Source organism: Serinus canaria, chromosome Z (assembly GCF_022539315.1).
Source record: "Serinus canaria isolate serCan28SL12 chromosome Z, serCan2020, whole genome shotgun sequence".
NCBI classification, from domain to species: domain Eukaryota; kingdom Metazoa; phylum Chordata; class Aves; order Passeriformes; family Fringillidae; genus Serinus; species Serinus canaria.
The window spans coordinates 55,604,076-55,626,840 of record NC_066343.1 but is presented as its reverse complement, the minus strand read 5'-3'; positions in this window follow the sequence as shown (position 1 = coordinate 55,626,840).

The window sequence follows — 22,765 nt, the reverse complement described above, 5'->3', positions numbered from 1 at the left end:
GCAAATATACAAAGACCCCAACAACAAAAACAAACAAACCAAAAAACCCCAAAAACCTGAGAGGCAGGGACATCTAGATAAAGATTTTATAGGGTGAGATGCTAAAAGTTTTCTTCTAAATGAAATTATTTTAACATATTTGGAAACCACTTTTGTACATAATGCAAAGGAACTCCACATAAAAGGCTGTAGTTCAACTTGAGAGTCATGTTGTAAGACATGGTTGTTTGCCTAAATGGTATTTACAGTGACAATATTATCATTAGAATTAAGACTCACATTTTTTTGCCCTCCTTTCATTGTAGCAATGGTGCTACCAGCAGCACCAAAGGTTTGTCACCATTATTGATCATATCTGTTTTCTCTCTCTGTGTTGCTTCCTGTGCAGTTTGAAACATCTTATGCACTTCTGGTAACACAACATGGGGAAATTCCCATGGGGAAATCCTTACCCTAAAAAAATTAAGGCCACAATCTAATCAGTTGGTCTGAATGCCCTGGGGCAACACACAGTGTTGTGTGCTATCAGAGCTATCATTTGCAGATAAGCGCTAAAATGTTTTAAATTAATTTACTGTTAAAAGCTGCAGAATCTAGATGTTGCCTTGCTAGGTTTTAGTAATGTCCTAAGATTTGGGAAACTACTCAGTCTCACTGATATGCCAGGCAAGATCATGTAGAATATTCTCCTAGAAACTCTGCTAAGGCACATGGAAACAAAAGGGTGATTGGTAACAGCCAACATGGTTGGTAACAGCCAACTGATGGCAAATTGTGCCTGGCAGATCTGGTGATACCTTATATATGGGATGATAGCATAGGGGGACGGGGCAGAGCTACTGACATCCCCTCCTGGGCTTACACAAAGTCTTTGACACTGTCCCACACAAACATCCTCGTCTCTAAATTGGAGACATGGATTTGAGGGATGGACCACTGGGTGGATAAAGAACTGGCTGGATGGCCAGTCCCAAGAAGTTGAGGTCAAGGGTCCATGGTCCATGTGGAGACCAGTGAGGAGTGATGTCCCTCAGGGGTCAGTGCTGGGGCCGATACTGCTCAACATCTTTGACAGGGACATGGACAGTGGGATGAAGGGCAGCCTCAGTGAGGTCACTGACAGCACCAGGCTGTGTGGGGCAGTCGACATGCTGGAGGGAAGGGATGGCATCCAGGGGGACCTGGACAGGCTTGAGAGCTGGGCCAGTGCAAACCTCATGGGGGTCAGCAAAGCAAAGTGCAAGGTCCTACAGCTGGGTCATGGCAATCCCAGACACACCAACAGCTTGGGCACAGAAGTGATTGAAGCAGCCCTGCAATGAAAGATTTGGGGTGATGCTAGATGAGAAACTCAACATTGACCAGTTCAGAAAGCCAAGGAAATCCTGGACAGCATCAAAAGGAGCATGGCCAGCAGGCAAGGGAGGTGATTCTGCCTCTCTGCTCTGATGAGACCCCAGCTGGAGTGCTTCATTCAGCTCTGGTGCCCCCAAAATAAGAACCACAGAATCACAGAATGACTAGGGTGGAAAAGACCTTCAAAATCATTGAGTCCAACCCATGCCCTAACACCTCAACTAAACCACAGCACTGAGTGTCACATCCAATCTTTTTTAAACACATCCAGGGATGGTGACTCCACCACCTCCCTGGGCAGACCATTCTAGTCACTTTATTACTCTTTACATAAAAAACTTTTTCCTAATATCCAGCCTATATTTCCCTTGGTGCTGCTTAAAACTGTGTCCTCTGGTTCTGTCAGTTTTTGCCCGGAAAAAGAGACCAATTCCCGCCTGACTACAACCACCTTTCAGGAAGCTGTAGAGAGGGATAAGGTCACCCCTGAGTCTCCTTTTCTCCAGGCTAAACTCCCCCAGCTCCCTCAGTCATTCCTCACAGGGTTTGTGTTCCAAGCCCCTCACCAGCCTTGTTGCCTCCTTTGGACGTGCTCAGGTGTCTCAATGTCCTTCCCAAACTGAGGGGCCAGAACTGGGCACAGCACTCAAGGTGCTGCCTCACCAGTGCTGAGTACAGGGGAAGGGTGACCTCCCTGCTCCTGCTGGCCACTCTATTCCTGACACAGGCCAGGATGCCACTGGCCTGTATGGCCACCAGGGCACAGTGCTGGCTCCTGTTCAGTCAGCTGTCACCAGTACCCCCGGGTCCCTTTCTGCCTGGGCACTGTCCAGGCACATTGTCCCCAGCCTGTAACGTTACATGGGGTTATCGTGGCCAAAATGCAGGACTGGACAACTGGACTTGTTAAACTTCATCCTACTGGATTCCACCCATCCATCCAACTGTTTCAGGTCTCTCCACCCTCCCACCTTCCAAGAGATTGACACACAATCCCAGCTTAGTGTCATCTGCAATATCATCAATAAAGACATTGAACAGAGCTGGTCCCAGCACAGACCCTGAGGGACACCACTGCTGACTGGCCCCAGCCAGATGCAGCACCATTCACCACCACTCTCTGGCCCGGCCATCCAGCCAGTTCCTAACCCAGCAAAGAGTGCTCCTATCCGAGCCATGGGCTGCCAGCTTTTCCAGGAGTGTGCTGTGGTGATCCTGAAACATTCTCCGGCTGTTTACAGAATAGGTTGCCCACCTCTTCTTCCTGATTGGGTGGATGGTAACAGACTCCCAGTAGGATGTCAGCTTTACTGGCCTTGCCCCCTAATTTTTACCCATAGGCACTCAACCTCATCGTCATTAGTTTTAATACCCACGGCACCAAAAGCCTCCCTGGTAGATCCACCCCTCCACCTCTTCTCCCTTTCCTGTCTCTTCTGAAGAGCTTGTAGCCATTCGGTGCAGAGCTGTGTGAGTCATCCCACCATGTCTCTGTGATGGTGACCATATCATAGCTCTGCTGTTGCACCTTGGCCTCCAGTTCTTCTTTGTTGCCCATTACATATATACATGCACACACTGGTATACATGCACCTCAGCTGGGCTGCTGATTTCACTCCTGACTCAGGCTTACCACCTTTGGGCCTGCTTCCAGAGAGCCCAGCTGCATCCCCTTCCCCCTTCAAACCTCTCAATGAGTTCTGACAGTTCACCAGCTAAAAACCTTCTACCCTCAACAGAGAGATGGAGCCCATCTTTTACAGCAGGCCAGGTGCTGTAAAAGTTGCCCCATGATCAAAGAACCCAAAATTCTGCTGATGACACCAGCCCTTGAGCTGCTTGTTGACAGTGTGGGCTCTCCTGTTCTTTTCATCATTTTTCTCAGCCACCAAAGGCACTGAGCAGAACACTATACCTGTGCTCCTGCAATGTCAACCCCTTGACCCCGTGCCCTAAAGTCACTTTTAATGGTCCTGACACTCCTCTTTTCAATTGAATCACTGCCAGCCTGGAGTATCAGCCGTGGGTAGTAATCAGAGGGCTGAATTAGCCCAGGGAGTCTCTCAGTGATATCCCATACCCCAGCCCCAGTTAGGCAGCAGACCTCTCTGGGGGTGCGTGCAGTCAGCATGTGGGGCCCTCTGTTCCCCTCAGAAGGGAATCACCCACCACGATTACCTTCTTTCCTTTTTGATGTTACAGGTGGTGATCCCTCTGACAGATGAATCATAGTTGGGAGGCTCACTGTGCAGATTCTTTGCTTCTGTGTCCTCTGGCTGACCCTCTAGATCCAGGACCTCATACCTATTCTGAAGTGGCACTTGGACATATGGTGGGGGTTGGGAGGAACTTTTAGTACATCCCTTAGCAGGGACCTATTTCCACTCCCCCTCATCCACCAGGTGTCTGTCAACTGCCTGACAGTAGGAGGTATGGAAGTCCTCTGTCTCCTCTTGGGCCTTCCTCAAGGATGGAAGGGTGGAACTCTACCAATCTATTTCCATTTCACTTTCTCTAATACTCCTTAGCCTTTCAAGCCTAAGAAGGACAAGGAATGCTGGAGTAAGTCCACAGGAGGCCATGAAGCTGATAAGAGGATTGACTCACCTCCCCTATGAAGACAGAATGAGAAAGTTGGGTCTGTTCAGCCTGGAAAAGAGAAGGTTTTGTGGAAACCTCATAATAACCTTCCATATATCAAGAGATCTCAGGGAAGCCAGAGAGGGGCTCTTCATTAGAAGCACTAGTGATAGGACAAGGAGTAATGGGCACAAACTGCAGGAGGGTAAATTTAGGTTAGGTACTATGAAGAAATTATTTACTGTGTGACTGGTGAGACAGTGGAACAGGTCCACAGAGGCTGTGGATGCCCTAGCCCTGGGAGTGTTGAAGCCACGTTGCATAAGGCCTTGAGACACCTGGTTGAGTGAGAATGCCTGTCCACAGAAGAAGGGATTGGGACTAGACAGTCTTCAATGTCCATTCCAGCCCTTAACATTCTATGACTCTGTAACCTCATTTGTATACTGCTTGCCCATGGACATGGCTGCCAAGACTTTGAAGGGATGTGCTGCCTCAACATCTCTTCACACTCAAAATCCATCCACTCAAATATCCAGAAGCTGAGGGAGCAAATAAAAGACTTAAAGGTGGAAAAAGTCTTGGATCAATAAACTTTTCGGGCAGTGGGGTTTCACACTATGGGTTGCATGTTTTGTCAAAGGAATGTTTTGGATTGTACTAATTGTTTTGATTGTCTTAGTCATGTTTCCCTGTCTAGTTAAGTGTATGCAGAAGTCCATTGAGAAAGTCTTTTTAGTAAGAAAAAACAGAGTTGTTGTAGCATCCCATAAACTCTTTCTCCCTAGCCAAGCACACTGCCTTGGAAAGACCTACTACAGAGTTCAGTCCTCCCTCCTTTTCAGTGGGAAAAGACAAGACTCCCACATGGAGTCTCACTCTCTTCTGTCTCACTGATCCCTATATTTCACAACTTCTGCTGGTTTTTCTTTTCCCTGTTTCCTCACTAGTTTGGTACCCCTGGTGGCTGCCCCCCCTCCCCTGGAGACCAGTCCCCATTGCCCTGCCCTTAGCTGCACACCCCATCCCTTCCCCTTCCTAAGCTGTCTGCAGAACGTGGTTGTTCTCTTTTTCCCTGGGTTCCCTTCAGCCACCATATGGGATATACTTCTCTGAAACAAAATCCTGCCAAAGGATTCTTCTGCCGCTCTCACTGAGCCAGCTGTGGTGAGTATTGTGTGTGGATCCGTCTGCATTGCCTGAGCCTCAACCTGTCCTGCTTTTCTACAGAAGAGATTTGTTGGGAACAGATAATAGTCAGCAGCACCCACCATCTAACTCCTGCATTTTTACTCATTTCTAACAAAACACCTTACATTTTGCTCCCTGATAATTTTTTCATACCTCTCTGTTTTCACCAAGGTATGATATAGGCAAATATTTAAAAAATTTGGCTTCCAAAGTTGCTTAGCATTGGCTTATTTACAGTGGTGTATGAATTTCTTAAACAGTAAAAATGCAATGTGCTCTGTAAGATAAACTGTCCTGGGCTGGTCAGCAAATTAGACAGAAAAGCTGGCTTAGCCTTAACAATAACTCGAATTTCCATAGTTCATGAATGGTGATGACATCCTATTCATTTTGCAAGGAGAACTATGGTTTTGTAAAGCAAAAAACCCCAGTAGCCTGTCTGGAAGTGAACTTAAGTGGCAAACTAAATGATAGTATCACCTATTGCTACCTCAGTCCAGGGGTCAACTTCAGTATCAGGAGGAAGGGAGAGCAGGATGGAACAGTCAGTCCTTCTCAATCCCTTTCTTCATCTTCTAGGATAGTCTAATCATCCTATTCAAGAACCCAGGGCCTCCATCCTCATTATCTTGACCAAAGTAATCCAGAAAGCAGGCTTTCTGTAATATTGCTCCCACCCCTTGAATAAACATGAATAATATTTCCAGTGTGGAAAATTTATTCTTCACTTTTTCCTTCTCCACATTTTATTGTTTCTCTCCTGTTTAATAACCCATGGCAGTGCCACGTTCTCTGCAGCGCTGTTGTGAGTTTCTTACCAGAGAGGCAAAAGGCACTCCTTTAAGCAGCCTGTTCTTGAAAAGGGTTTGACAAACCTGTGAATGGTTCACTTTGCATGTTGTGCTAGTCTTTCTTCAGCACTCTTGCTGCCTGTGGGACACTGAAAGACAAGCCTTAGCTGTGTTTTCTCTCAAGGTTTAAGATATTTGCCACCTCCCATTGTTTAGACAGCACCTTTACTAGAGGCTACTTCCCACACAGCAGGGATAGTTCAAGAAATGTATATATGTATCCTAGCCTTCTTTCTTAGCTTAAACTGATGATAAAAATAGGTCAGAGCTGAACCATCAGGCTGTGATTTTGGGAGGAGATAAGATGCCTATTTGCTTCTGCTTCAAACCGAGGGACACAGAAGATAACGGAGGAAAACACCTTTGATTGCCACAGCAAATGGCACAGCTAATCTGAGATAGTCAGCTGGTAAAGGCACATTTTATTTTTATTTTGTGGGTGATTTTCTTGTTCTGTTATCCAAGATCCAGTTCATTTCAATCAACTTCTTTTTTAACAAAACTTTTGGTTTTACTTTAATACTGTATAAAGCCCCATCAAATAATTGGTTTGTTTTTCCATAATAGAATTGATTTCTACAGCAAACCAGTCACCGTGACTTAAAAACAAAAATCCAAGCTGCAATAAAAGAAATATTGTCACAAAGCTTTTTGTTACAGGAAAAGATGCTTTCTTAAAAAAAAATTAATTCTCAGAAAGGTATTTTCTTATTTCTTATTAAGAGTCAAAATGAACTTTTCCATGATAAAAAGGGTCCTCTCTTCTCCGAAAAATTTTCTCATTTGCAATTGTTATTCAAAGGTACTTGTCTGGCCCTTTCAGGGACATGTTTATGGGCTCCCTCCTGCAAGAGTGTTTGCAGTGTTATGCAGCTCGTTATCTCACTTGGTTGTTGGCCTACAGAGAGCACTGTCAGGCACCACAGAGTAGCATCCTGCTAGCCTGCCCCTGCCTAAACTCTTGAAAATACAGTCACACCTTGCCAGTGAGTTCAACTAAATTTTAACTAGTCTGTAGAAACATATAATTATCACATCCTGCAATACAATATTTTAAAAGGCAATTAAGGAGAGGGGTGGAGCAAGGACTTCTGTACAGATTACATGAGTCTGGCAATGAAAGGGGTGATGTAACTGCACGCAATCTTCCTCCCAGAAATAATCACTTTTGTTCATTCCTAAGGAGGGTACTCTTTTCCCTATTACATCCAAGCAGTATTCATGGGTGGAAAGCAGATGACTCTTGATTGTCATTCTCCTTGCATAAATTTCTATAAATTTCCTTGCATTGTACACTGTATGTAAATTTACTGTCTTGGTCCTAGATTGGTTATCCTGAAATAAAAATGGAACCGACTGACAACTTTTGATTTCAAAAGTCTTTGTATGACTGCTACAATGCAAATGGTCATGCAATGATGGACCAAATGTCAGAGTGATTAGGAACCCATAAAAAAAAATTATGTCTTTATATAAAGGACCACAAATTTACCTTATCAAATATAAACAGAATCATTTTTAATTGTCCTTGAGACCTGAAAATAATGTCCTGAAATCTTTAAGAGCTAATTTACAATGAGGTAATAAAATGTTTCTTCCTCCTGCCCATTTTTCACTCCATTCCAAAATGTTTTCACCCATCTTTCCCTTTCCTGAGCTTACAGAGCACACTTCAGAGAATTTGAGGCTGTATGGTATAATTTTAGAGGGGTTTTGCTCAGCTAAAAGAAAGGAACTGCATGCCCATAGTGACCACATAGGAAATGTGGCTTGCAGGAAAACACCTCCAAAATCTCATCTGGCATCTCATTTCTCAACAAAAGTGTGATATGGGACAAAGCAATGGCTGAAGCTCTACAATGAATTTAACAGCACCGCTTTCCAGCCTATTCATATAATTTTAGATATATTTGTTTCTCTTCTTCTGATCTCCAAGATAACAGCCTGCAAAAGAAAATGCTTAAGGTTAAATACTTTTTTTTGGGCAACATAATAGTTTCCATATAAATAAGCTCAAAATAATGTCCAGTTTCATTGGAAGTTATCTGTAGAATTACATTGTCTCTATTATTTTTTTAAAAAATTGGGTTGATACTTTATTTACAGAAAAAAAAACCCAAAAACCAAAAAGTGGGTAATGAACAAAAATTAAATAATCTGCTTAATGTGATAATCACTTTATATTACTTCCTCTGACTAGTTTTTAGTTCTGTTTCCAGTATATATTGAACTGGTTTTACATTAGTTTGATGTCTTTTTCAGACTCAGGGATATTACTATGCTAGTAGAAGAAGCAAGACTGTAATCGGGTTTCCCATCTTTCTTGATAGTACAATTGTCATAAAGTATTTGTTGTCTTCATAGCTCACAGCTTTCTTTCTTGGTCCATATGCACTGTGACTGGTGCCTTTATGCCCTGCTCTACTTAGCTGATCTCCACTGATTATCTTACATTTGGATGACATTTTTTGTTAAAATAGATAATAAAATTACAAAACGGTAACATAATCTATATTGTAATGCTTGCCAACGTAGCTACAGTTGATATTTTGGAAGTTATTTATAAAATTACTGCTGGTCTTTTTCCTTTCTAAGAGAAATAACAAATGTTGAAGCTGCTTCTGTAATAAAAAAAGCATTTTGAATGCCAGGAAGAAGAAATTTTATTAATCTGCTCTCTTACCAGAAAAATAACAAGAATTGCAGGGGCTGACTAAGTAAATCCCATGCAAATAACAAATAGGTTAAACAATTTGGAGAGGCATAGAATATGTAGCATATGGATTTAAATTTCTCTGGCTACTAAGAAAACATGCTAGAGTTTATACCTATAAACATTTTTATTGTAGAGCTTGATTGAGACTTCTGATGAGGAGATTAATTCTTCTTGACCTGCAACTTCACCAAGAGACTTAATTTACACAGGATATTTAAGAGACTTATAGACACTGGAAAAAATGGAATAGCTACTTAACACAAAAAGTGTTTTTAAAGTGGGTATGTGTCACTGTTCTCTTAATATCTCACTGGAAGGCAGTCAGATATTAAAATTAATTAAGGAGGCCAGTTCAAAATCATGTATATTGACATTATTCATCTATACCCACGAATGGTATTGCCTATCCTATTTTCATTTTAGTAAGAATTTAGATTCAAATTTTGTTTTAATTTTACAACATTAACAGTAGAACAAGGCATTTAAGGAGGGAAAAAAGCTGCATATGAGAAAACATTATCCGCAGTACCACCACCCCTGTATTTTGTCCTGAACTCTTCCCTTGGGGCAAGGCCATGGAGGAGAGAGGACTTTGGCCCAATACTGTTCTGTCAAACCTTGTCCTCCTGGCATGAGAAATCCCCGTGCCAAAACAAAACACAGATGAAAAGGTCTCAAATGTTTCCATCTCTAGTGATTCTCACAGAAAAAAATAATATGGGTCTTTTGCATACTGTAACATTGAACTTTCTTTCCCAGAGCTTTTTCTTTCTCTCAGAAAACTCTCCAGAAGGCCCATAAAGTTGTCTTGTTTTTGTAAGATATGGAATTGAACTTCAGGGCTTGTCTTGCAGGAATTTTTCTGGAAGAAGTGTGCTGTAAGGAATTTGTTCTACTGTGGGATTTTTTACTGGATTTCAGAGAGGGAGCTTTCAAATAACACCGAATACTGCAGCTGAGAGATGCTTCATTTGCTTTAAGCTATTATGGTATGTCCAGGGACCTGCCTGAAAAATGTACAAATTCCAGTCACTTCTTTTCTAAAAACTTATTCTTTGGCAGTCAGCTCTTCTAAACTGTTGCTGTAATTGACTTTTCCCTTTAGACTAGTCTAGTGAAAATGTTTTTTAAAAACCCTTGTCAGAGAAGGGCTGTTTAACTTTTAGATTACATTTTCAACAGCTCCTATTTATTCTTTTAATTGCCTCTCTAGTTCCAGATTGTTTATAAGCAAAACCACATTGCTTTTCCTTCTCTGTCCACCTTGGTGAGAGATGTTAACTCTCGGAGCATTCACTCTCTTAAACACAGATGGTTTAGAGACAATTTATCCTGTACATTAACATTAAAGTAACCAATCTCTCCAAACAGATTTTAGCATGTAAGTGATAGTTACTATAAACTAAGCTTGCAAAAAGCTATTAAATTAATTGAAATTCTGCATCTTTCAGTGCACTTTTCCTGTTTCTCATTATTTCTTGAAAATATTTTTAAACAAAATCTGTTGGGGCTGTTTTACCTTCAGCTATCCAAGTCAACACTGTACATTTATTTCTGCTGGCATTTTTTCCATTGTCCTGCTCAGACAGTGCCCTGAACATCAAAGAAATCTTATTTTAATAGGAAATTTGACACTTTTAGAAAATGTGTTTGGTCCAGGGAGGGCTTTAAATAAAACAATTAGGGGAAAAGAGAGAAAGACTTGCTAAACACAGGAGTTTTTATTCTAGTTTTATAAAAGTCCTTTTCTTCCCTCTTTTCCCTAAGGAATGGCTCACAGCTAAAACAAGAGAATCAAGTAACATCCAGTTTGTTGGTTTGTTTTTATCTCTCACAGATAGACAAGTCTGCAGGCATTTTGTAGCAAGCATGGAGATCCATAATCCAAGATTCCCATTTCTAACAAGCCCACATTCTTGGGCACCTCTTTGAATCCTGTCAGAAGTGCAGGGGCATTTGTGCAGCTGTGTTTGTCAGCTCTAGTAACTGGATTTAGGTTGCCAATTTCTGCCCTGAAGACACAGAAATGTTGTGTCTGAGACATATAATTGTAAAAAATCATTTACAAAGTATATACTTCTGCATCTAAAGTCAGCAGGACACTCTTTTCTCCACTCCCACCTTTTTCCTGAATCCTGAGTGACCCCTGAGAGGAGAGGGCATAAACTGATTCTTTAACACATTAGAGAAGAAGACTCACCCATCAGAAGGGCTGGTCACGGGGCATAGTGCAAGCCTGTTTCACAGCACAAAGACGCTTACCTCTGGATGGCAGTGATGCTGAGCAACTTGTGTGATGGCCTTGGCCACATGCTATGGGCTGCCAGTTGCAGAGCAGTTGCCACTTGCCTTGCCTCATTACTAGTTTTAAAAATTTTTCATTTTATACTGCAATATTCACGACTTATGCTCTGATTCTGTTCTCACTGAAGTTCAGAACAGCTTTATAATTGATTTAATGCAAGTAGAATGAGGTCCTGAATCATTTCAGTTGTAAATTCTGTTAGTCAGATGAGTAGTTTTATAGTGTATGAATTATCCATCCAAATACACATTGGCTCCTCAAAACAGTTTTATTCTTTAAGCTATCTTTAGTTACAAAGTTAGTATAATAAGTTTCTTCTCACCCGAGTTCTGATCTCACCCTAATCATCAGCAGTAGAAGAAAATATGGAGGGTAGAAGATTGACTTTGACTGGATGCATTAACCTCTTTGAAATTTTAATTTGAACTGTTTAGTGATTATGTGCATAACCTCTCTCTGTTCCTTCTGCGCTATACTGTTTTCTCATTTTTCAAAGCTTTATCCAAATTGCCTTTACATGAGTAGCTGGAGGGAAAACTTGTAATTACTCTCATCTTCAGATAACCCCGTTCTTTAAAGAAAATCACAACAATTACATCCCTCTTTTGTGTCCTGAGGTAATGAAATGGAAGAATATACTCGAGAATTCTCCAGCAAGAGTGACTGTGGCATAGTTGCAGCCCACCCGTTAGACATCTCCGTGGGGTCCAGGCTCCTGAACACTTACCAATAAGCATCAGACTTTAGTTCTTAAGGAAAAACTTATTTAGCAGCTCCATGGGCAGGAGTAGTCAGACTTTATTAAGCGAGGAACACCTAAGGTTAGACGCCTCAGGAAAAGCAGTTAGAACTGCCCCTTATGGTATATCCTTTCACGATTCCCTACAGTCCTCCACATCTGCCTCCAAGACCTCTGTCTGGTTGATCTCCTTCACACCAGATCCCTATTTATACAGATTTTTAAGAGTTGAATCCTGCATGATTTGCATAACTTCAAAGCTGTCTGGTCTGAATGGTCTCAAAGTCCATTTAGTCCTGTTGATAAATAACAAATACTGCTAAACATGGTAGAGGCCTTCAGCTTTCAGTCTATATAACAAACTAGGGGAAAAAAAAAAGGGAAAATCAGCTATGTCATTGGAGATCCAAGATTGTAACAATAACCAATGAGTAATACACTGCAGGTATGACAGCTGGCACAGAACTGATATGTCCCTTTAAGAAAAGCAGTGTTCTTCTTTCACAGGCCAGTGCTGCTGGAAACAAACATTCTTTTTCTCCTGCAGAAAGAAGTTGCTGGTACAGCTGAATGGTAGCCATGTTTCTGTGCCATCCTGCTGCTGGGAAAGCAGTGAGCAGTGCTTCCATGGTGACAGATGCTCAGCAAGGGTGCAAGGAGACCAGTCTAGGTTTGTAAGGAGCACAGAAGTTCCTGGACAGTCTTGTCTATCTGGCCCTGGAGAGCAGTCAGCGGTCTCCTCCCATTCCAGGGCAGCAGGCAGAGGTGACCCCCACAATATTTCAAATAGCTCTAGACATTTTTCACAGAGGCACTGCCTGCAGAAGTGTAATAGCTCCCATTTTCTTTCTTTGAATATCTTAACATGATAGTTTAACATGATATTTGAAACACACAGAAGGACTGACTTTCATGTCATCGCCGTTTTATAGCTCAGTGACAGCCCCACTGAAATCAGTGATGCTCCCCTTCTACAGAAACAAAATCATGAAGGTTAGCATTCGTGCCCTCAAGTATTCCTGCAGCAAAAGTTTCCATCCTAATAAAGAAGAGGATATATTCCACCCTTAAGGAAAATAGACTGAGCCTTTTAAAATTTATGATGTGAATTTTCCCAGACAGGTTTCCTATAAGTACATAAATTGCCACATCCAAGGATTCTGATTTACCCTACTGTTTAATACTGTCTGTTAATTACAGGGTAAAAAATCATTGTTTCTAGCTTCTGTCAAGCAGTTTCCATTTGTACATTTTGATGCCATCATGTTCAATCATATACAAAATATATATAACTGAATACAACCTTTGCATTCAGACTTTCCCTTGCAATCTGAGTGTTTCTATGACAAATAAGCAAACATCCAAAGCAACTTGATAAAAGTGCAGAGGGTGTTCTTTTTAATTACCGTGTTACTTGTCTCCTTGATCTCACTGAATAAAATAAAATTAACAATTCACTCTCTGTTATGGTTTAATTAACATGGACCCTAGAGTATCCAAACATTTAAATTAGGTTCATCTCTTCATCACTTAACCATAGCTGGGCCTCAAGAGAACAGAGGACCTCCTGGTACAATATTCTAGGCATGCTGACTCGGGAGGACTGCCTGCAGGCCAGGTACCAGAACCAAGGGTTTCCAGCTCTAAGCACTCTGCAGCTGCTGCAAGCACTGCAACCTGCTCTAAGCAATTTTGGTTTTAAGAATTGAGGGGTAAAGGTCTTCACGAGAGAGTCCACAAGACCATGCTAAATAAACACATAAACACATCATTAACAGTAAAACATGTTCACATCTCAAAAGCCTGTGAACTGTGTAGCTTAGAATGAGGATGTTGGAGGACAGTAATACAGCAGATAAGCAGGAAAATAGAACAGTACCTCACCAGCACAATTTTTTATTTTCTGCCGTTCTTTCTTTTTGCTTCCCAAACAGGACGCTTAGCATGTGTAAGTGTGTTTGCTTCCCAAACAGGACGCTTAGCATGTGTAAGTGTGTGACCAGAAATCTGACTCTGACATTTTAGTTACTTCTTGCTTGTCAGTTGTTTGAGCAGAGGAATGGGAAAGAAATGCTGCTGCTTGCTTTCTCAAATTTTCTGTTGTCACTACTTCCTTTATTGGAAGTTGCCTGGAGGGCACATTTGAATACCTGGTAGCCAACCAGCAGAGGGACATAAAGGTAATTTATTTGCAAGTAGAAGGGAGAAAGATACATGTTGGAAGTGAAGTGGAAAAAGTGTCCAGCAAAGTGTTTGCAAGAAGCACTCAGTAGAAAATGAATGAAAACCACTAGAAAATAGAAGGTCATTATGGAACTCATCTGAGGGCATAGATCTGCTAATGAAAAGTACAGATGGTATAGTATTAGAAGTCATTATTAATAAAGAAATATTGAAGTATCATGCAGAAATTGCTACATGACTGCAAGGGATAAATCAGACTGATTAAATGAATTCGTACAAGATGCAAAATAATTTAAATGTAGTAGATTCCTAGAACTTCTTTTATAACCTCTCAGAAAATAATTTTGAAATTAAAAAGGCATGTTAGCTAATGTCAGATTCTTTAATACCATCAATGAAACACAGCCACTAAACTAAGCAAATGCTTTCCTAGAATACAACAGAAAATATTTCTTGACAGAATTATTAGTGCCATTGTAGCAGATATTAGCTGCAGCACTTCTTGAATTCTACCTACAGTATTGTCATGAATGTGAAGATTAACTCGGGATATGAAAGGTACTGTGAAAAGCTGTAAGGATGCAGATAAGACTAAATGAGTCTGGACCACTTGATCTGCTATACTGAAGGATGAGAAAGAAAGGCAACTGATGTCTGTCAATAGGTTGATAAACCAAAGTGAAAGACAAGAGCGATTTGAGAGGGAAGATGAAGCTGTCGTTAGGACATGGGTAAAATTGCCATGGATAAATGCAATTTTACCACAGGCAGTAAGTTGCAAAACTACACCTAGTGCAGTGTGTAAGCAAGGATCTTGATACCATCAGAAAAAGTGATGGCAATCAGATGAAGTTCCCAGTGACTGGAAAAAGAGAAATATTGTATTCATATTTTAAAAAAGGTAGAAATGAGGACCCTGAAAACTACTAGTGTGTCAGCCTCACTCACCTGTGCCTGGGTAGGTGATATAACAGATCCTCCTAAAGCTGTGCTAAGTCACATTGAGGACAGGCATATGGTTTGAGACAGCCAGCACAGATTCACCAAGGGGAAATCCTGCTTGACCAACCCAGTGGCCTTCTGTGGTGGAGTGACTCCATCAGCTGACAAGATGTCATTTATCCAGACTTCTATAAATCCCTTAACATAACCCACCATGATTTTCTTCTCTCTAAATTGGAGGAGTTAGATTTCATGGATGTACTGTTTGGTGGATGAGAAATTGGTTGGATGGAACATCCAGAGGGCAGTCATCAATGGCTCACTTCCCAGGTGGAGATCAGTGACAACTGGTGTCCCTCAGGGGTCCATAGTGGGACCAGGACTTTTAATATGCAGTGAGATCAAGTACAACCTCAGCAAGGTTGAGGACAGCACCAAGCTGAGCATTGTGGCCAACCCAGCTGAGGGACAGAGGGATGAAGACAAGTTAGAGAAGTGGGCCCCTGTGAACCTCAGGAGGACAAACAAGGACAACTGTGAGGCATTACATCTGGATCAAGGCAACTCTTGGCAGCAATACAGGGTAGGGGTTGAAGGGATTGAGAAAAGCCCTGATGAGAAGGACTTGAAGTACTGGTGGGTGAGAAACTGGACATGACCCAGCAATGTACACTGCAGCCTGTACAACCAGGTCTATCCTGAGCTGCATCCAAAGCCACATGGCCAGCAGGGCAAGTCCCTCATTGTGCCCCTCACCTTATCTCTGGTGTGACCCCACTTGGGGACCTGCATCCAGCTCTGAAGACTTCAGCATGGGAAACACATGGACCTGCTGGAGTGGGTCCAGAGGACAATAATAAATATGATTAGGGGTGTGAATCTCCTCTTCTGTAAGACTGAGATACTTTGAATTGTTCAGTCTGGAAAACAGAAGACTCCAGGGAAAACTTATTGCTCCAATATTTAAGGGGGTTTATAAGACAGATGAGGGAAGACAAACATTTTAGCAGGACCTGTTGTGATAGGGCAAGGGATAATGTTGTTAAACTGAAAGAGGGTAGACTCAAACTAGAAAAAAGAAAACTTTTTTTTTAATGAGGGTGGTGAAACCTTGAAGGGTGTTTCTCAGAGACATAGACACTTTCTGCCCGGAAACATTCAAGGTCAGGCTGGACTGGGCTCTGAATCACCTGATAGCTCTGCAGAGAATGATGAGGGGATCCTGCTGTACAGCAAGCTGAGCCAACATGAGCCAGCAGTGTGCCATTGTAGCCACTAGTGCTGTTCCTCAGGCTCAGCATTGGGGCCAGTCCTGTTTGCTGTCTTGACTGATGATATGGATGGGAGGGTCAAGTCTACCCTTAGAAATTTTGCAGACCACACCAAGCTGGGTGGGAGTGCTGATCTGCTGGAGGGCAGGAAGGCTCTGCAGAGGGATCTGGGCAGGCTGGATCATGGCTGGGGCCAATGGTGTGAGGTTCAACAAGGCCCAGTGCTGTGTCCTGCCCTTGGGTCACAACAACCCCAGGCAGTGCCACAGGCTGGGGCAGAGTGGCTGGAAAGGAGCTGGGGGTGCTGGTGACAGCAGCTGAACATGAGCCAGGGTGTGCCCAGGTGGCCAAGAAGGCCAATGGCATCCTGGCCAGGATCAGCCATGGTGTGGCCAGCAGGGCCAGGGCAGGGATTGTCCCCAGTACTGGGCACTGGTGAGGGCACACCTCGAGTGCTGTGTCCAGCTCTGGGCTCATCACTACAAGCATGGACACTGAGGTGCTGGGGTGCACCCAGAGAAGGGAAACAGATCTGGGGAGGGGTCTGGAGTAAAAGGCCAATGAGGAGCAGCTAGGGAGCTGGGATTGTTTATCCTGGAGAAAAGGAGGCTCAGGAGAGAGCTTATCACTCTCTACAACTGCCTGGAAGGAGGTCATTGCCAGGGGGGGTCAGTCTCTTCTCCCAGGGAACTGGTAACAGGACCGGAGGACACAGCCTCAAGCTACACCAGGAAAGGTCCACGTTGGACCTGAGAAGGAATTTCTTCATGGAAAGAGTTGTTAAGGATTGAAAGGGACTGCCCAGGGACAATGGTGTCACCATCCCTGGAGACATTTAAGAAACAACTGAACATGACTCTTAGTTCTGGGCTCCTCAGAAGGAGAGAGACAAGGAGCTCATGGAGTGGGTCCAGAAAAGGGCAACAAAGATGATGAGGGGTCTGGAGCATCTCTCTTATGAGGAGAGACTGAGAGCTGGGCCTGTTCAGCCTTGAGAAGAGACAACTGAGAGGAGACCCAATCTATGCCTATGAGTATTTGAAGGAACGGTGTCAAGGGGATGGAGCCAAGCTCTTCTCAGTAGTGCCAACCAACAAGACAAGAGGCAATGGGCAGACACTGGAGCACAGAAGGGTCCACCTGAATATGAGGAAGAACTTCTTTACTGTGCAGGGAAGCAAGCAGTAGAGTCTACTTCCCTGGAGCTATTCCAGAACTCTCTGGAGGAAATGCTGTGCTGTGTACTCTGGTATGACCCTGCTTCAGCAGGGAGGGTGGACCACACAACCCATTTTGGTACCTTCAAACTTTATCCATTCTGTGTTTTTAAGATGTCATTGTTCATTGCAGGGTGATTTGGCTAAATATATTTTCAAGGTCCTGTCCAACCAAAACCATTCTATGATTCTGTGATAACACATAACGTAAATGTGAGAGGGAGACAGACATGGAATAGTGAAAGATTGGCATTCATTGAAGAGATGTTCTAAATTCCTTTAAAAAGTGTAGGATGGCAAAATATCATTGAAACACTGAGGAAGGATCTCTGAAGGTCACCAAGATCATTCACAACTCAAGCATTTGTTACCACTAACACCAGATCAGGCCAGTCACTGCTAACAATTCCCTCTGCTGAAGGATTGCTGCATTTCTCAGGAAAACAACAAAACCTCAGGTGTATGGAAATAAATTATTAATTTTGCCTCTCAAATCATCATTTGCAGTAGTGGAATAGCTCTTCAGTACCAAAGTACCACCTGCAGGAGAAACAAATTTCCAGTGATTATCTTCTTTTTCCATATCATGTCACAGTTTGTCAGCTGTATTATTCTGCAGACACCAATGTTGGTCTCAGAGTTTTACAGGACTGAAGACCTAGTGTTCCTACAAGGCAGGTTTCCTAAATTACTGGTTTGCAATCAGTGGCCTAGACTCAGACACTCTTTTCCAAGGGTAAACAGGGCAATTTGGTGTCATCTTTAGTTTTACTTGGTGCCTCAGTTGCCCCTTTAAAAAGACAAGTTTTATAAAATAAGCTTTTAAAATCCCCCAAATATCAAAAAGGAAGTGGGAAAGAAGAGGGGTAAGTGGGAAGGAAGAGAGGGGAGTGGATAAAAACAATAAAGTACCATGGCAAGGGAATTTTCTCCCCACAAAATAAATATTTACTGCAGAATACTTGCCTCTACGTGTTGGCTTGCTACAGCAAGTTCTGAGTTATATACTGGAGCCTGTCTGGTGAGAAAAATGGTTGGTGAAAGAGAACAAAGGAGCGTGTGTAAGTTACAATGTCTCATCAGTAATGATCACTCTTGTTTCAGGAGTCCTTTGAAATCAAGCTCTGAGAGTTCCTAAATTGGATTTTCCCAGTTCATTCCTCATGCCTGCAATGCAACTGTCAGTGATGAGTTGAGCCAGGATATATATAAAGATTAAGAGAGTTAACACTTGCTCCAAATTTTCCAACAGATTGCTTAAAACAGCAATCTGTCGCTACTTACCTAAGCAAAACTGTTCCTCAGTGGTGTTACAGCTGGGGATATCAAAGACAACTGCACATGCTGGATTCAGTCTCTGGAAATTCGGGAATTATAGGCAAACTCAGAGCAAGCTAATTTCATTTATTTATAGCGTTTTTGCTGTTTAATTCTTGCCAGGAGGAAAGGTTTATAAGGATGTGTGGAAACAGTTGCCATGATCTCATGCACCAACCAAGGATCACTCCTGGGCAGGGGATGGCAGCCAAACTATTTAGCTTTGCCCCATCAAGGTGGGACTGTCCTCCAGAGCCAGTCCAGGAGATGGTCCATGGGGCTTCTGCAGATATCCTCATCACAGTGGGGATCTGAGAACACCACTCACTAAGGTACAGAGGAAGATGAGAGGAGGCCTGCAGAGCTGGCCAGAGGGCTGCTGCACCAAGATGGAGGCTGCAAGGGAAGTGGGGTTACAGACTAAGCCCAAAGAGGGACCATCTGCAGCCAACCATTCTGATTTAAAACAAAATTTCCTCAAAACTGAGCTTTGTTTCAACATTCGTACTACAGAAACATTTTTAAAATAGAAAGTTGAAACTGTTGATGGCACTAAAATATTCCAGACTGCAGGCTCACAGAAGGAAAATATTTGCTAGAAACTTAATTTTCTGTTACAAAAGCAGATGAACAGAGAAAGTTCCAGATAGGCAATCTATTCCTTGAAGGCCTCCTTCAATCATTGAAATACCAAACACACTGCCATGTGAAGACAGTGCCAAGAAGAAGGGAAAGTCAGTTTGGTCTGAAATTAGATAAAACATTTACAAAGCTAAATAAAACAGTTTTATTCCTATAGGTCTTATAATAGTTTCTACCTACAGCCTTTCATTCCTCCGTTTTGGTTTTCAGTATTTAAGGAGACTATTCCCATGTTGTCCTCTACTCACTGTGGTGTGATATCTTAATTTGCATGAGTAAATCCTGACACAGCCTGGAGTCTGTGACTGGCTTAAGCAGCAGAGAAATTCACTCTGGTTGTGAGGAGCTTTTTAGCTCAAAGAGCTGCACTGGTTGTTATAGTGCCTGCTAATTGCAAGTGTCGGAGTACTGCCGTGAGGAAGGGGTAGAGCCTGGGTGTTGTGGGAACTGCAGCTAACACATCAGGCCTTGCACTGTTCCAACACAGAAATTACAGGCTGAAACACTGCAAGGAGAAAAAAAGTCACTACTGAAAGGGAGTATTCCATCTTCCATGTTCAGCAGCGACAACAGTCCCAGCCCACACTGTTCAAGATTCAAGGACACTGGCAAATCTCCTGCAAACTAATGAATGTGCATACAATGACTAGTCAAGGACACTCAAATGGCCAGCTTACATTTCTAGCTGACTGTGTAACCAAAATATAATTTGCCTATGCTGTCAGACTAAATGTGTGTGCAAATTCTGACATATGCAGCACTTAAACTGTACGCAAAGCTTTGAAGGTGCAGAGCAAGGAACAGCATGGGCTGCTGCAGGCAAGCCAGAGCCCAGGGGAGCCCCAGCACAACACACACCATCATCCATGAGGCACAGTCCCACAGAGGCAGTGCACATCATGTGGAGCCAGGTGTTTGTGACAGGGTCCATCAGCTGTGCCAGACACAGTAGGGAGCTCAGTCAGGAGCAAAGAGATGATGCCATAGATAAAACTGAAGGCAAGCCTACAACATGGGTCCAAACCCCTCCTGCCACCCTGGCCAAAGGCAGGACTGGAGACAAGCTACAATATGTGCCTGGGGTCCCTTCAGGAAACACATTACTCAGAAGTACGTCTAGGGCCCATGCAGGAGACAAAGTTGGAAAAACAGACATCCCTAACTCAGCCCAGGCACAGACTGCATTCACACCAGGCACATGGAGCAAGTTCCATGGTGGAGGCTCAGACAAGGCTTATCTCAGGTTTATTAACACATCCTTAAAGAGAGCCTGCCTCTTCCTTATGCTTATTTGAAACAGCAAAAGGACAAAGGGTTTTGTCTTGGTGCATTTTTTAATAGGCAAATGCCTTGTGAACCCTGATATTGGGCTAAAAATGTATTCAAGATTCCTCTAAATTTTTAGCCTTACACAGAGGTGTTAAATGGATAGGTTTCTTATGACATCTAGGCAGATTGCTGTGAGCCTGTCAGATCTTTTATATTTGATTTTGTCTCAATTACTTGGACTCATGTCAGGACATCTGCATCTCTCAGATCTTTAATGAAGTGCAAGGAAGCAGCCTCCATCTAGGGTTTCTCAAGACATCTCCCATTCCTCTGCTTCACTGGCATCCAGCCAGGGACCATGGCCGTGGCCAGAGCAGGACAGGGTCTAATGTGTGGTGCTTCCCCTGGGAAGATAAGGAGAACAGCATACAGCAGGGCTTTGGGTGCAGAGAAACTCATAAGCAATACAGCCCCTACCCATGGCAACATACTGTCACTGCCCCTCCAAATTCTAGGACCAAGAGAACTTGTCAGGGCTCAAAGGTCAACAGCATGAATTACTGTTTATTACACAGGTCCACCAATCCTTTTGCAGTGCCTTTCAATTTTGGTAAGATAGCAAGGCAACCCTAGCAGCAAAATGCTCTAATCTTCTCAGTCACAGGCAGCGTTAAACTCTGGCAGACACTTGTGCAGCAGTACAGTCTGTATTTTATGGATGGTGTTTAACAAGCTACTTGCAGCTTCCTAGCTTCCTAGTTACCTTCAGCATGTTGCATGCTCCTTCCAATTAGAACTGTGAGAGCCGGAATTACTGACAGGTTTGTTCACTGCTCTTACCATCAATTTGCAGAGATTATAACCCTGTCAGAAAGATATCATTGGAGATTTAAGGGATTGCATTCTAGAGTCATTCTGAAATGGCAGTTTAATGTGCAGAGAGCTTTCCATCATATTCTCCCATCCAAAAAAATCTTCTTAGGTACAGTGATATTTGTACATTAAAAAGAAAAAAAAAATGAAACATATTCAATATGTGAATATGGATAGATTGATATTATACACTTTTATGAATACATATATCAGTTTTTATACCACAACATTTCCTGTGATTCCCTTCCTCTTATGAGTGGTATAGAGAAGAATATTCAGCAATCTGGGAAAGCTTCACACATATATGAGGGAACCAAGCTTGTGGATCTAGCTTACGCTGGCTGTAGCAAGGAAAATCCAGCACTTGTTTCAGAAACAGCCTGTATTTGTTGCACTACATACCTGGTTGTGCAGAAACATGAGCATGACCCCTGAATGATGGGCCAGAGGCTTGTTTGATAGGAAAGTTCAACAGCAGGAAATTAGCAACCCAAACACTGGCTTTAGCTAAGCAGTATAGTAGTAACATCTTTATTTAGAAGTTTAAAGGTAAAAAAAAAAAAAAAGAACAAATTTTACACTCAAGTTTAACCAAATAGAAAGTAATTACCTAAAAAATGGCTGAGTTTTCTTGCATTTTCCATATACCAAAAAGCTTCACCTCAGAGTTAGGTTTCCATAACAAGAAAAGTGCTGTTGTTAATCTGTTTTAAAACACAATTCTGGCAGCTTCATGGTATGTTTTATATGGAGGGGTGTGAGGCATTAAATAAGAATGGTATAATTTTTTTTCAGAAGCTGACACACTTTGGATAAAAAAAGTTCAGCTGTAGGTGTGTGACTATCTTGATCCATTGTTCCACCACAGAAAAGGGCAGTAAGCCACCAAAAAACAACTGGATTAGAACAGGAATTAATTCCTTAATGCCAAACCAGATAAAAGTCTTAAACAGCAAGGTACCTCACATCCTTTGTATGAAAACACAATGCTCCCAGTTCATTGTAAGAACAATGAATAAGACTAACTTTTTGGATTAGAACATATATTCAGTGGGCTAAAGGATGCTCTTGGAATGAAAGGGCGTCAGGCCAAGGGAGGAGCTGCTCAAAAAAAGGCTTAAAGTTTGAGCTGACTGGATCTGAAAAGTGTCTTCAGGAAAGACTAGGTTTTATCCAAACACCTAGTCTTCTGAGATATGTATTTATTCACTTTCCTGGCTAGAGAGGAGCTGTGCTTTTAATCTTGCTTTGTTGCCTGCACAGGCAATTTCTTTTAATTGGTGTTGTGTTTTCTCTTCGATAGCTGTGCTGC